The 16,123-nt window shown below is 37.3% G+C and overlaps 1 long non-coding RNA gene across 2 annotated transcripts in view; it reads left to right on the forward strand.

The window, feature by feature from the left end:
- LOC132002890 (uncharacterized) overlaps positions 1 to 14,557 on the forward strand; it is a 133,606-nt gene extending 119,049 nt beyond the window's left edge. For both annotated transcript variants that reach the window (XR_009400073.1, XR_009400066.1), the window contains one exon: positions 13,429 to 14,557. This is a non-coding gene — a long non-coding RNA (uncharacterized LOC132002890). The remainder of the gene's footprint in view (positions 1 to 13,428) is intronic.
- Positions 14,558 to 16,123: the final 1,566 nt, after the last annotated feature.

The raw sequence follows: 16,123 nt of genomic DNA on the forward strand, positions 1-16,123 counted from the left end.
CATGGGGGCTTAAGTGGGTAGGAGAAGAATCAATGAAACAAGATGGGATTGGGAGGGAGACAAACCATAAGTGACTCTTAATCTCACAAAACAAACTGAGGGTTGCTGGGGGAGGGGGGTTGGGAGAAGGTGGGTGGGTTTATGGACATTGGGGAGGGTATGTGCTTTGGTGAGTACTGTGAAGTATGTAAACCTGGTGATTCACAGACCTGTACCCCTGGGGATAAAAATATATGTTTATAAAAAATAAAAAATTAAAAAAAAAGAAGATATAAGTCTAGCTAAAGCCTAGAGAACTACATAATATCAACTTTGAAAAATGTGTAAGATTATGGTGTTGATAGATCTGAAAGCTGGCATAATATCCAATATTGCTAAATTTACTATTATTGTTCATATTTGGCTATTCTGTGTTGATCAGCTGGCATTTCTTAGAGGATTAATAAAATTAAAACAACTAATAAATTATTACTTATTAATTTCTTATTTTTTCTTGTCTTCATTTCAGCAAAATCAGTGTTATAGTCAATAACCATCATAATATATAACAATTATATAATCAAAAATTATAAACTATAAAATCAATAATTTTATAATTGTGTCACATGAGCAGTTGACAGCCTTTCTTGGACACCATAGTACTTAGCTTTTTTTTAAAGATTTTTTTATTTTGAAAGAGAGAGAGAGAGAAAGAGAGGGAGAGAAAGCAGGAGGGGCAGAAGGAGAGGAGAGAGAATCTCCAGCAGACTCCACGCTGAGCACAGAGCCCAATGTGGGAGATCCCGCAACCAGAGATCATGACCTGAGTTGAAACTGAGAATCAGTCACTTAACTGACTGTGCCACCCAGTGCCCCTACACTTTTGGTTTTTTAAATTTCTAATTTGAAGGATCCTATTGAGGCTATCATAACTGGAACTATTAATAAAATTCTTAAAGCAGTATTGAATCTAAATTATCATAGATTTTATACATCATGTTCAGTTATTGTAATAGGGAGATTTATGACAAAATATCATCATCACAGAAATTATTGTAAGTCTTTTAATTTCCTTGAATAAAGTACTATGAATAGAATATTGGTTTTGTTATCTTTTGATGCAATATCTAAATCCATATGGCAATATAAATAATTAGTGTCACAGGCCATGTGTATTACTTCTAGAGTTACACATATTTAAATTTTAAAAATCAAGATGTTTAATATTGACAGCTCTTCCTCAACTTCTATGCCCATCTATTGCAAACATGCTAATTTGCTCAAGTAGAAATATGTCCAGGTGCCATACCTGGAAGGTAAGGAAGAAAAGATGATGCTCAGAACAGTTGAAGAAAGATATTTATTATGCAAGAATATTTCACATCCCTGCTGAGAAGGACATGGATGACAAGGTAATTAATTTGTATTTTCTCCTAGCTAACTAATTCTGCTGCCTATGTCTTTCCCACATAATAAAGGAGTATCAGTGACTGACTGCATGCCAGTCCTTGGTACGCAGATATAGTCACCTTTCATTCTGGGGACAAACAGCAGAAGAATTGAAGACTTGATTATTTGGGAACTGAGAGGTTTGACCTGGAGGCCAGTGTTTAAAATTACAGGTTGGACCGGATCAGTTCTGTCTACTGGATTCCAGGTGACAGGGCATTCATGTATTGTTTCATAAGTGTGGTTGGTATGTTTATAATGTGTAGGGCTTTCTAAAATATGGGACCCAAATGAAGGTATCCTTCTTACCCAAATGTAGTATTCTCTAAAAGAAAGTGGACTTGGATAGGAATGATCTATAATTCTTAAATCCCTAAACACTTTGCACTTTCTCCAGGTATATCTGGAAAAATGTGATAAAGACAACAACAATTTACCCTCACAGAGGAAACAACTTCTTTACAACTAATGAAAGATATATTGTTTGTTTTTTAAACTATCACTTATGTCTTGCACAATAGATTCAAATTATAGAGTCTCAAATTTACTTTGAAAAATATTGAATAGCTAGCTAATTAATAAAAGGAAAGACAGAAATAACTCTAATTTATAATCCTTGGTTTTTTGTTTGTTTGTTTAGCTTTAGCTAGGAATAAATTATACATATGTGTGACAGGGCAATTAACAAAATCAATAGTAGGCCATGTCTGAATCTGGGTGACTAAGAGAATAGTAATAGTGTCAAAAATTAAATTATGTATGTTAATGGGAGGGTGGTGGGAAAGGAGTGATGGAAAGAAGAGCAGGAATCAGTTTAGTTTAAGGTGTACTTGGTAAACACTAATGGGAAGGCTCAGAAGGAAATAGGGAGAGATGTAGGGTTAGAATGCAAGAGAGAGGGTGCGGTTAATGAAAGACTTTTGTGGTTCAGAAATTATGTGATAATATTTGCTTGTGTGATGATAATCTATATATTTCATAAGTATTTACTGCATGTCAGGCATTCTATCAAATACTCTATACACACCAGTTTATTCCTTTGAATCACATGAGCTTGATATTGCCATGGTCCTTCTCTTTGAAATAATTTACATGAGATTTTGTGATGGTTACTTGCCAATATTTTATTGCTGGTATGTAACAGACCAGAAAGTAAATCAAGTATGTCTAACTGCACAGCTTTCTCTTAATCACCAAGGGCATTTGAAGCCATAGATTGAATTCCAGCTCCTTGGCAGAAGGTAAAGAGGAATAAGAGAAGGTGATACAGGGCATGGTGACATCTGGGAGAAGGGAAGGAAGCTGTACTAATTAGTCTATTTAAATTATTAGCAAGAGAAACCCTACTGAAATTGATTTAAGCAAAAGGGGGATTTTTAAAAAAGATTTTATTTATTTATTTGACAGACAGAGACCACAAGCAGGCAGGCTCCCTGCTGAGCAGAAAGCCTGATGTGAAGCTTTATCTCAGGACTCTGAGATCACGACCTGAGCCAAAGGCAGAGGCTTCAACCCGTTGAGCCATCCAGGCACCCCCCAAAAGGGGATTTTAACAGAAGGATAAATTATGACATAACTGGACAGTCATAATTACAGAAAGGCCATGATTTCTCATAACATCAAGAATCAGGCCCCAGAGGATCAGGATTTCTCCTCTGATTCATGGTCATGCTTCTCTCCACAAGTCAAGCTCTCTCTTTCTATAGAGGGGTTTCATTCATGTGACAAAAATGCAGGTAGCCAAAATGTTCCAGAGTTTTATAGCTTATGACTCAACCAACAGAGAGACACTGACAAGACTTTCTGAGTCCTAAGTCCAAAAATTTAAAGTGAGACTCTAATTGGTCCAGGCTAGTCAAATGTTATATCAAGATACTTTTTGCTATATGGTAGAGAAAACATAAATATCCCCTTACTGGGTATTTTCTCACATAACAAGAAATGTGGAGAAAGAGGGCTCCAGGGCTGGTTCAGTGCTAAATGATGCCAAAGAGAAGAGTATCCAGGATTTTTTCAACCCTTCACTCATGATAGAAAGACGGTTGCTGTTATTATAATAATCATATCCTTATGGCAACATCTGAGGCAGAAAACAAATGAGGCAGAAAAGAAGATTCTCTGTATGACATTTTCGTTCAGTCAAGAGGGAAACTACTGCCTTTTGGGTTGAGTGGAGCCTGAGCAGTTCCAGGGATTCTTTTTAAGAAAAAAAAAAGAAGAAGGAGGAGGGGGGGGAGGGGAGAAGGAGGAGGAGAAGAATATTAAAAATACAACATTAGGCTCAGGGCCTTAGCGTGGGTCATTATTTAGTATGGGGCCCTAAGCTTAATAGGCTTTATGATCTTCCTTGTACATCCAGCCTGTATTGTGTTTTCCTCCTCTGTCTCAGTGGCTGAACTGAATCAGATGGTCACTCCTGCCTGCAAAGTGCTTGGAAATGCAAGTACCTGGATCTGATGGCAGCTAATTTTGGAGATATGTGTCTAAGACTAGAGAAAAAAGAGGAGAAGACTGGCCGTTGAATGAGGACCCATCAGTTCCCACAGTTTCCATCATTGGAATGCTTACACACAGCCATAGGTTCCAGAATCATACCGCAAAGTGTGGCTGATTTGGCAGGAACTAGGTGGATGGATTCGATGGGATGAAGTGTGTGCCCTCCAAATTTTGTCCACTTAGGATCTCAGAATGTGGCTTTATTAGGAAACAGGGTCTTCACAGATGTCATCAGTTAAGGATCTTGAGATGAATCATACTGGAGTTAGGGTGGGCCCTAAATTCAATGACTGATGTCTTAATAAAAAGAGGAGGGCCACACAGAGGGACAGAGGAGGCCAGGCAAAGGTGGAGGCAGATACTGGATTTCATCTACCACCAAGCCAGAGTCAGAGAGTCCGTTTTGGGCCCTGGGGTCACTATTACCTGAAAGAGGCACAGGAGGATTTTGTCCTCCTGTGCTTCTGAGAGAGACTGGCCTGCGGGCACCTTGCTTGCTGACCTCTAGTTCTAGAACTTGAAGAGAATACACTTCCATTGTATGAAGCCACCCAGTTTGTGGTTATTTATCGGGGCAGCACTGGGAGAGTAATACAATGGGATAAAGAGTAGTTATGAGAAGCAGGGGGTGTCCATTGTAGGCTTTATAAAAGGGGTTTAGAAGCAGGTAGAGTCGCAGATACAGGATGAGAGCCAGGTCGGTGTATTGCCTTGATGGCCGTGACTAAGCATGGGAATTGCAGTGCAAGGCAGAGTTACCAGTGCGGAATCCAGACAAGACAGTAGAGATAGTGATATAGGAGGACCGACGAATTCCTGAGCATTTCTACCCCAGCCTGACTCTGCACTATCTGCTGTATGTCTGAAATTCCCCATCCCCTCATGCTTGCCTAGTTCTCTGCCCTTCCCTCCATGACACGGACGTGGAAGACACACTCCTTTCAGCCCTTCAGGTCACTGATGTTCTCTGTGTGTGTGTGTGCGTGCTTATGTGTATATAGAATGATATATTCATAATTTTCTATTTTTAGATATTAAGTGAGAGCAGTGTAATCTCTGTCTCTTTAATTTTCTTTTCATGGTACAATATTCCTGAAGTAATTTAGGGAGTACTCAAATGATGTCGGTGGCTTGTAATATGTATCTTGTGGAGTACAGCATGAGAAAAATAAGAGACACTATAATCTTAAATTCTCATTATAAGTCTCCTATATTTAAATACAGTCATTTTTTACAATGTTAAATGTCATTTGGGGATGCTCAAGCATTGCACATTTATTTAGTTTAGACCTAAAAGAAGCCATACTCTTCTGAAGCACGAGCATTTCTAGTTCTGTATTTTTTTTTTTAAGATTTTATTTTTTATAAAATAATAAAGAGAGACACAGTGAGAGAGGGAACACAAGCAGGAGGAGTGGGAGAGGGAGAAGCAGGCTTCCCACGGAACAGGGAGCCCGGCCCAGGATACTGGGATCAGCTCAATCCCAGGATACTGGGATCATGACCTGAGCAGAAGTCAGATGCTTAATGAGTGAGCCACCCAGGTGCCTGCCCCTAGTTCTAAATCGTTTTGATGTGACTTCATCTTCAATGTATTCTATACTTCCACGAATTTGTGCATAGATTATATTTTCCTCACGACTCAGGATCAACATTATACACACCCATTCCCGTCCTTTGCGATGATACAGTGATGTGCTGGGACCTCCTTCCAAAGTGCCTGGGCCAGTCCTGTTGCTGAACCATTGCTCTTTCCTCTTGCTCTGAGCTGGCCAGCTACGCTTTTAGTTGTTGCCGGCACGCTCTCTTCTACCAGAACCCTGTCTTTCTTTAATGCACTGTTTCTAATCCATTGTGGTCTGGGAATCCAAATAACACAGCTTGTTAGGATTGATCTTCCTCTACGAGTAAATGTCCCCAAGCGAGCATCTGCATCCCCCCAGTGAGTTTCCTTGGAAATTTATTCTTTGGGTTAGGTGTTACAAGTTTTAGTGCATGGATGGCCAGAATAATTTTTTCTTTGCTTCTGAACACTCTGTTCGAGCCAGCTGGCTGATGAGGTGCCTGACAGCATCCAGCGAATTCTCAGTAGGAATTGTTTTCCCCCCATTTACATTGTGTTCCACGCCCCAAGTTATTTTTAAATATTATATCTGTGTTTTTGTTTCATTTTGCCGTATCGATGGAGTACTATTAGCTTCACTTTTAAAGCCTACATCCCGAGGAATTACCCTGCCCAAACTCTGGATAATGATAATGTGAGGCTTATTTTAGGCGAGTGTATGTTGACCGACGCACAGCCGTCGTGTGTGTCAAAGCTGGGAAAACTCTGCTAGAACAACCTGATTATGCCCAGAGGTAATATTTAAATATACAGAGGGGTTGCTGAAGTCACAGGAGGAGAGCCAGTGTTTTCCAGGATATCATATTGTTTCTGACTCAGGTTGCAGAATGTCTTTGAAATCCTGGGATGACATTAAAGTTAGAATATTAGGAGTCGGAATTCTAAGGTCAGCATCAAGAAGGTATTTGGATCTAAGTCGTTTGGTTTAAGAAAACAGTCTTTGAGGGGACCCCGTTTGTCCCAGCTCTTTTTCTCAAACAGCCTGCTCTTCTCCAAAGCATCACACACAAACCAGGCTGGGAGAGCCTAAACGGTGAGGGGCCCAGGATATGTGTCAAAGTTGCAAGAGCTAAGTTGTCAATAGCCACAGCCTTTAAAAGTAATGCAGGTTTAAGAAAAGGAGGGCCTCTATAAATCACCAGAAAGCTCGATGATGATTCCAACTGCAGATGGGCTTTTAAACAAGTGTGTGCGTTTGCTGCTGCTTCTCAACTCCCAGTTGGATACTAAAAAAAAGGCTCTTTCTCAATTTCCTGTTCTTGTGCCTTATTAAAATCATTCTGTTGCTCTGACCCCCGCCTCTGCCTCTTTCTTCTCTTCACATCTGTGTTTGTGTGTGGAGGACGTTACCCACAGTTCCTGGCCATGAAGAATGCAGGAAGGTCCCGAGGACGAGATTGTGACCCAGCTACAGTGTGTGTGAAATGAGTGATGGGAGGAGAGAGGGCAAGCGAGCAGTGGTGCAGGGGTATGATTTGTATAGTTATTTCTAGCTTTGAATTGTTTCCAAATCTCATACATTCACAGACAGCCTCGCCAAAGCCCACAGCTGTCATGCATTTTCAACAGATTCCACAGGGCCTAGATGAGGTTTGAAGGCATTCCTTTGCTCTTACACATTAGCTAAAAGGAATTACCGTAACATCTGATATTGTGGAAGTGGGATATTTGCCATCCTGACCTTGCCCAAAGCAGTCCGGAAATGGGGTCCAAGAACGTATTATCTCATGCGGCCTCTAAAGGTCACGGGGGGGCCCCTTGGTGGCATTCCAGCAAGACCCAGGCAGCCAACATGCTCTACGTTTGGACAAACTGTGGTGCTGTGTACAGACCTGGTGGGGAGACACGTGTTCCCCTTGCTCTTTGGATGTTTGTCATAGGAAAGGCATGTTCCACTGGAGAAATTCCCAGCTGTCAGTAATGTGCTGATACACCACAGCCAATCATCAGAAGACGAGCCAAATAAACAGGATGTTCCCCATGTGTGTGATTGCATGAGTGTGTAACAAAACTTCTGCCCATTTCACAGCCTCATAATGGGATTGACATGCATTGCTTAATCTGCATCTGTCTGTTTAGGGTAGAAAAACATAAACACCATGGAAACAGTGTAAGGAAGCCCTTTCTTTGGCTATATGGACTGTTGATAATGATGGGATGAAATCTGGTATAAATTGGGAATGATCATTGCTTTAATATTATGAGTGCACTTGCTGGGAAGTGCCTTCAAGGCATCCAAGCACAGATGAGAGGAAATGATCCGATCATCAGTGGCTATTGTGAGTTGACACAGAGGGCTGAGTCTGCGAGGATATTTTTACATGCCGGTGGAGTCATCGTCATTCTTTCTTCTTGTAAGACACTCACTGGCTGAGCTATTTACATAAATGTACAGAAACGAGTCAAAGTTATGTCATTGCCTTTTTTGGGGTTGTTTGTTTGGAAATACTGCTTCTGATCACTATGAGTGCTAAACATATTCCTGAAGCCACAATTGAGGGAAAAGAGGAGAGAGGCAGTTCCTTCAACATTCCCGTGTAGAGTGGGTTCTCTGAAAAATAACATTAAGTATCCTGTTAGGTGTCAGACCTCTTACTCCTCTGACTATGCAAACCCTTTTGCTCAAGTTGGTACATTTATTCATGATAATAACAATAGATATCGTTTATTAAAGATTTCCTATATGCCAGTACTGTGCTGTCTTTAACATACATGAACTCTTCTAATTCTCACAAAACATATAATGTTGATATTATTATTGTTCCTCTTTTAAAGAGAAACTAACTAGGGTTTGCAGAAGGAAGTAGGCTTGCTTAAGAAGATGGAGCTAGTGAGGGAGCAAGTGTGAAGCCACATCTATATGAGTACAAAACCCATGCACTTAACTGTTCCTTCACAGTATTACGCTCGTGTGTCTCTGCTTTCTGAGAAATGGTGTTTCTATTTCCGCCTCAGATGTTATGTTCCATAGAAAGATGATCCAGTATATCTTCTTGAACAGGCTTGATGTACAAAGGCCAGTCTGGTGTTCTAGGGTTTATCCATTTGGCAAGGTTGAAGGTTGAAGACCATGACGTGAAACCTTGGTAACAACTTCTCTCTGTTACTCAAGTTTGATCTTCTGACTTTGGTTGTTACCTATTGTTTTTGAAACTTAACGGCTAAGATACATGGATTTAAGCCAAAATTGTGTGCCTAAAAATTTTTTGACACTCTTTCAATAGTTTTTATTTGATAAACACAATGGGAAAAAGAAAAAAGTTGTGAATGCACAGATTATGTGTGCTTATTTCTGTTGATGAAATCATTAAAGACTTGTACTACTATAGCATCTAGCAGAAGACAGAACCACATCGCAGTTGGGGCACAGGCTTGGGATTTTCATGACTTATTATCTCTGTGACCCTGGGAAATTTAATTGATGTCTCTGTACTTATTTTCCCCCCATCTGTACAACAGGCATAAAGAAGTAATAATAACTATAGTACTGTTCCTAGAAGGAAATGAGAGAATACCTGTAAATGTGTGCCTCCTAATAAGTATTCAACAGTATGTACCTAAATGTCTTGGAACTTTCCACCACTAATATTTGTATGATATTGCTCCAAGGTTCCCCTCGAAGTCAGACGGACTAGAATCTATTTGTAAAATGTAGTCTCCCTAAGCTTAGAATGTAAGCTCCCTGAAACCAGATACCTTTTTTTCCCCTATTTTTTTTTTTTCTTCTCTCTGCTGTGTTTTTCATTACCTAGAACAGAGCCTGACACGTGGTAGGTAGGTCCCTACAAATATCTGTTAAATAAATGAATGTTAGCTATTACTACCATTACTATTATTATCTGCTTCATACTCAGATACTATACTGAAAAAAAAATCCTCAAGATATGGTTTAAATTTGAATGGTTACCAAGGTTTAATATATTTGATTCTTAATCATAAAATTTAACAGCTTATCAGTACATCGGAGCATATGGAGTTTAACCTCTTCAACTTATAACATTAAGAGAATGTAAAACACTCTGAGTCCCAGCGATATCCCACGATGTTCTCTTAGTCAAGAATGACCTAGTACCAAATAAGAACTGCCCTTGAAGCCTCTGGACCCCAAATCCAGTGCTCTTTCTTCTGTGCCCCAATGACTTCTAATTTGGGTACCAACATAGTTCTCCACCCCTCAGTGGACCAGTCAGCCCTCAGTCCAGGTGGAATCCCATATTTATTTCACTGTTGTGTTTTACTCCAAACTTCCCATCACCTGTGGATGATTGGTCATTGCCATCCTTCAGGTTTTTTACTGTGATGGAATTTCTTTTTGGATGAAAATGAGCTCTCCCTACAATCCCCACACAGGGATGACTAAGAATTGCAAGAGGCCAGGGAGGGCTGTTCTTATCCAGGTCCCTTGGCCACTAGGATATGCACATTTTTTAGGAAATGCACATTTTTTCTTTGCTATTTGCAGTCTTTCTCTGAATTTTGAGATCTCCAGAAACTTTCACTTGGAGAGAAAATCAGAACAAATACAAAAATACAAATACAAGCTGTTTGGGTTATTGCTTCTCTGACTTCAGAGTTGTTCAGGGGAAAAGAAGGTATCAGTTCATCTGACAACCAACCATTTATTGTAACATGACAAGCAATGTGACTGTGTGTGTATGGAGTTAACAAGTATTTTTAAGTTCCATTCTTTTCCTTTAAGGAATTTACAGTATTGCTGAAAAACAAATTATCCAAAATAAATCCTGTAATGCAAAACACAATAGCTAGAAATGAAGAGTGGAGATGAAAAAATTTTGAGGGACCTTAGAGGAGGGAAAAAAAATCACTTACAAAGGGGGAGTTAGGATGTTCATAGAAGAGGCAAGATCTTAACTAGACTTTCATGGATCACTTGTCTTCACATTTCATGCATCTCGGATGAAATAGATTTTAGAGTTGATTACTTAGGGTCTGTTTTACTTCATGGCATTTTATCTTCTCATGCATGCCATATCACAGACACATATGTGTGCAACTTGAGGCAACAGTTTATTTCTCAAAAGAGATTCTTATTAGAGGCATTAATTTTTTTTTGCATAGTCATAATTATGAATACTTACTTGAGTTTATAAATGACAATATATTCCTGAAAGACAAAAGTTTGTATCTTGCATGTGCCCATGTACAGTATTTGGAGTCTCTACAAATAGCTAAGCATTAAATAGCAGATGATTTTTGGACACTGTTAATTCAACTCACATAACTGATTATGGTTAAAACACAAACCATTTCCAAATAGAATTCCATTATGAGGTAGTGTGGAGATTTAAAGGGACCCATGAGCTGAACCCATGATTTGTATACCAACTGCTTTCACAGAAGATTCCCCCCATGGAAGCGTATCTTTCAACTTAAAATAATTTGCTGCACCTATTTTAATAGCTGATCTCTTTCCTTAACCTTATTTTCAAGCATAGATATAATGCTGATTAAATAAGTATCTTTAGTTTTACTAAACATTTAACAATGCATTATGTACTAAGCAGTAACTAGAAAATTGGAAGTTCTCTTTTTTATTGAGGTACAGTTGACATATAACATTATATTAGTTTCAGGTGTACAACATAATGATTTGATATTTGCATGTATTGCAAAAAGGTCACCACACTGTCTTAAAAGTTTTGATTAATTTTACTAAACCATGTTGTATTTTCCATATACCAAACCAAAATTAAAGAAATAAATTCATTTTTTTCTATTTTTGTATATTTATTGTGGGAACCACAAGGAATGTGATTTGCATCAGTTGAGAGCAGTGGTGTGTCTTCATTGTCCAGTCTTTCCTCTGCATTTTGGCTTTTCTCTGTCCCTCATCAGCTGAGAAATTGTCTGCTGTGGGGCTTTCTCTGTTTAGGGTTTATGCCGCTCACTTGGTTTTGTGACCTTGGGATGTTCCACCTACTCATTTTGCTTGCTGGCTCCTAAGGCTATGATTGCAGCCACAGTGTTCTGAGTCTCTCATGTGGAGCATGCTGACAGATGTGCATGCTGAACATTTTAACCAGCGCACTTCTGCAGGTTTCTTCTGAAGCTGATGGAATGACCAAAACAATTCTATGCTCTTCCGAAGAACAGAAGGAAGGCAAAACCAGAAAGATGGCTCAAACAGAGCCACTGTGGAAGACATGTTAGAGGTATAACAGAGCACAAGAACAATGGTGTTCCGTAGCTTTTTGAGAGCCACCTTCTCTCAAGTTGAGAATTTAGTGGGAGCACTTTACTCAAAGTCTGTGTCCTGTGTCTTGCTATCATTAGTTTTTATCACAGTACTGGATCTTAGATCAGTTTATGCAGATGAGTCAATTGAATTTTTGGAACTATCTTAGAACTAGTATGCTAGAGTCATGAAAATATAAGTATAGAAAGAAGAATGATTTATTCCCAAATATTTATTGAGCTGTTATTATGTGAGGGAGACTAAAGGATAGATAGGCAAGATGTAGTCTTTGCCCAGATGACCTTTTGCACAATTGCTGAAACTGGCATGGGGCCTTCAGCTATAGTGGAAAGAAGTTGCGATCATAATCCAAATTAAGAAGATTTTCCAGAATTTGGTTGAATAGTATACCTAGAAGGGCTTTCAGAATTCATCTACTCCTCCTATCTTATTCTATGAATACAATTGTAATTGTGACTTGCTCAAGATCACCTAGAAATTTAGCAGGAAGTCAGATATTAACAAAGCTATCTTTCCTTTAAACCTCATGATTTTTAAAAAAAATGATAGGGTATATATAAAATATATCAGTATATATCAATATATATATTCTGATTTAAGTAGGTCAAATGCAATTTGATTTTACTTTTATTAGCTTAGTGCTGATTGTTTTAATTCTAAATGTGCTTAATTTGGTTTTCTCGGCATTATATATATATATATTTTTTTTTTAAAGATTTTATTTATTTATTTGAAAGAGAGAGAGTGAGAATAAGCAGAGAGGAAGGGCAGAGAGAGAAGGAGAAGCAGGGTCCCCACTGAGCAGGACCTGAACTGACATTTAACCGACTGAGCCACATAGGTGCCCCTGCATTGTATATTTTCAGTTACTTATTTAAGTTATTTATTTAAGTTACAGGAGAGAGGGCAAGAGGAAGTTTTCTCTATTTTGCACTTTAATTTTTTTCACTTTCTATTAGTGCTAACTTAGAACTTTTTATTATAGAAGTAGTAGATGTTAATTGAATAAAATTAGAAAATATAGATAAGAAAAAAGTGAAAACTAAATTCAACTATAATCCGACCTTCAAAAAGAAAGCCTATATTTTATATACATAATGTTTATTTTTGTTATTATATTTTAATATATTATATTTATTAATTTAACATATTAAATTAAAATTTAATTTTATACTATATAATATATAATGAAATTATAAAATATAAAACATATTGCATATATAAAATATATTTACATTATGCATATCTTCATTGCCATTAAAAATGAAGTCACATTTAAACTACTATTTATACTTCATTTTTTTCACTATTAAATGGGCATTTTCCATGTGCTAAATATGTTTAGAATATCATTTTTATTGGGACTGAAAAATAGTCTTTTATTTCTTATATTTTTGGACATTTTATTTATCATTAATTTTTGGACACAAGTTTTCTTCATTGTAAGTATTCTACAATAAAGATCCACATAATTGGAGGCTTATCTTTCATTATTTTCTTACATTTTCAGATGTGGAGTTCCTGGATCAAAGAATATACATATACTTAAGACTTTTGATACATAGTGCACCTACTACTAACACTTACTTTTTGTCCAAGGTTTCAGATTTTGTAGTTTGTTTATTTTGTTTTTTAATTTTTATACTTTTTTTCAAATTCGTAGGTTATGTTCAGTCCTGCGGACTTTCAAATTGCCAAGGGTGAATACATCTATTAACAAACAAACCCATAAAGAGAAGACTCTCATGCAAGAAATAGAGTCACCATGGCTTAGCATCCACACAGAAGGCCTTCTATTTCCTGAAAAGCGTTGTATTAAGTGTTTGAAATAGATGTTGCTTCATTTCTATCTCTGCAGGGCAAAAGCATGATGAGTCTAAATTTAGCACTGGCATCAAGAGATGGATATTTTCACATCTTCATGTCTCCTTCCCAGAGATCTCTGACTCTCACTTGTCAAATCTGGGATGGACATAAATTGGGTATATGGTTCTCTAAGAACTTGAAAGTCTTCAGATGTTAGAGAACAAATATTGTCACCTACTAGAGGACATTGTGATGTTTCTACTTCTTTTAAGTTTTCTTTCTGTGTAGAATTACTTATTAATATGAGAAGAAGTAATAGTTACTATTTTTAAACTTGTCTCATTAGAAGCTGCTAGATGTGATAATGAATATATTAAATTCAGTGAGGTTTGCAGGCATCTTTTAAAAGTAAGACTATACATTCTAATATAAAAATATAAAAAAATAAAAAAATAAAAATATTTTTAAAGAGAAAAATGCACATATCTTTATTTGTTGCAACTATAACTTTTCCTGTTCTGGTGCCTTATAGAATACATATTCTTTGGTTTTTTAGGATACAAAATAGTTGCAGCTAGTTTCAAACATGGTACTTTATGATAATAGGTGTAGACAGTTTCAAACATGATATGTGAGCATAGACACTGAGAAATGTAAATTAATTATATTAATTAATTAATACCTCCATTTCCAAAACAATCTAAAATTTCAAAGGAAACTACTACTGCATTTGATTATTTAATACCATCTGTGACTTGAATTGCTTATGTCATAATTATTATAAACCATCTCCAAAGGTAAGATTTTTTTACAATTAAGCATTTTGTCATCTAAGAGAATGTTTGTATAATTTTGGATTTTACTACAACTCAGTTAATTATGTTTTATTTATTTAAGATTTTATTTTTAAGTAATCTCTACATCCAGTGTAGGCTTGTCTACATCCCTGAGATCTGGAGTCTCATGCTCTACCAACAGAGCCAGACATGTGCCTCAATAATGTTTTAAATAAATATATGTACAATTATTTTGTAATCATCATATATTTCAAGTGTGTGTTAATTCATTATTTGGAATGGAATAGCTCTAGGAAAAATTACTGAAATTTTGAGTGCTACTTTTTTTTGGACAATGTGGATTTTGTACTTCATAAGTACACTCACCTCATATCAGTAAAGTAGACTAAGTTTAAAAGTCTACTTTAAAAACAGAAGAGAATATTGCTGTATTTGAATATAGGATAGGCACAACTTGATGGAATGGAAAGAAGTAAAGTAAATGAAAAAGGCTGTAGCATTGATAACTTCAAGCTCCAGGCAGATTCACATGTTGACTATTGGGAGTTCTAAATAATTGTCAGGTAGAAATAGAGTCTCGAGTACGTGCAGCTGAGACCATGTCTTGTCCTGACTGTGTTCCCTGAAACACTAAAAAAAAAAAAAAAAAGTATGTATCTGAGTTTTTTAAAAAAAAGAATTATCTGAGGGAGAGAGGGAACAAAGCCCGTACCCACGCACACACACACGGGTGTGGGATGGGTAGAAGGAGAGGGAGACAGAGTCCCAAGCAGGCTCCAGCTGAGTGCAGAGCCCAATATGGGGCTAGATCTCATGATCCTAAAATCACGACCTGAGCCAAAACCAAGAATCTGCCACCTAACTGACTGTGCCACCCAACCACCCCTATCTGGACATTTTAAAATAAATGCAGCCCGAATGGGAACTTGATACTAATTTCTTAACTAGTACATTGGAAATAGTTTTATTAGTTGGACTAAAAGGAAGGAAAGGAAAAAAAATAGTAAGTTTGATTATTGAGATAGCTATTGAAGATTTGTTTCATGCTGGACATTATTCTGAACTATATTTGCACATTACCTCATATAATTCTTGCCACTGCCCATGTGAGAGATACTGTTAGAACTCATTTCAGGGAGGAGAACATGGAGGGGTCTTCTCTGAGGAGGCCCAGATTGTTGAGACACTTGGTCTAGGACATGTAATTAGTAAGTGGATGACCTAGGATAAGAAGCCCAAAATGTATGATAGGAAATATTATTAGTGCCCTCAGCCAATTCTAGTAGCTTCATATCTATTTTCTACTTCATTGATTCTAATGAAGTAAAGTAATGCTTTGAAACTTCTTTTTTATTTTAAACTTTCCAAGCTCTAGCACTGAAGGTTGAAATTTTTTCTTAATTGATCCTAATGTATGGATTGAGAATTTGAGAATGCATCTTTCCAAAGTAGGTTCGTTCCTCACCTGATCTATAAATACAGGATTGTTGCCTTTTTAGTCCAGGAAGGAGTCAGTATGAAAGGATCAGTTTACTCTGTAAGCCCATTATAATGCTTCTCACAAAAAATCCAATTAAAAACTACTGTGAAAACAAGAGGAATCAAAGGTCTTTCACCCCAGCATAGGGCTGAAAATAGCACCTTGTTATTTACTACTAATATTATATTGTCTTTATAGGCATGCTGCTGATACAATTACCTGGTCATTTTATCTTGTATGAGGTAGTAGTGATTATTATTATAAGTTATATATTT

The sequence above is a fragment of the Mustela nigripes genome, chromosome 1, assembly GCF_022355385.1.
Source record: "Mustela nigripes isolate SB6536 chromosome 1, MUSNIG.SB6536, whole genome shotgun sequence".
In the NCBI taxonomy this organism is placed as follows: Eukaryota; Metazoa; Chordata; class Mammalia; order Carnivora; family Mustelidae; genus Mustela; species Mustela nigripes.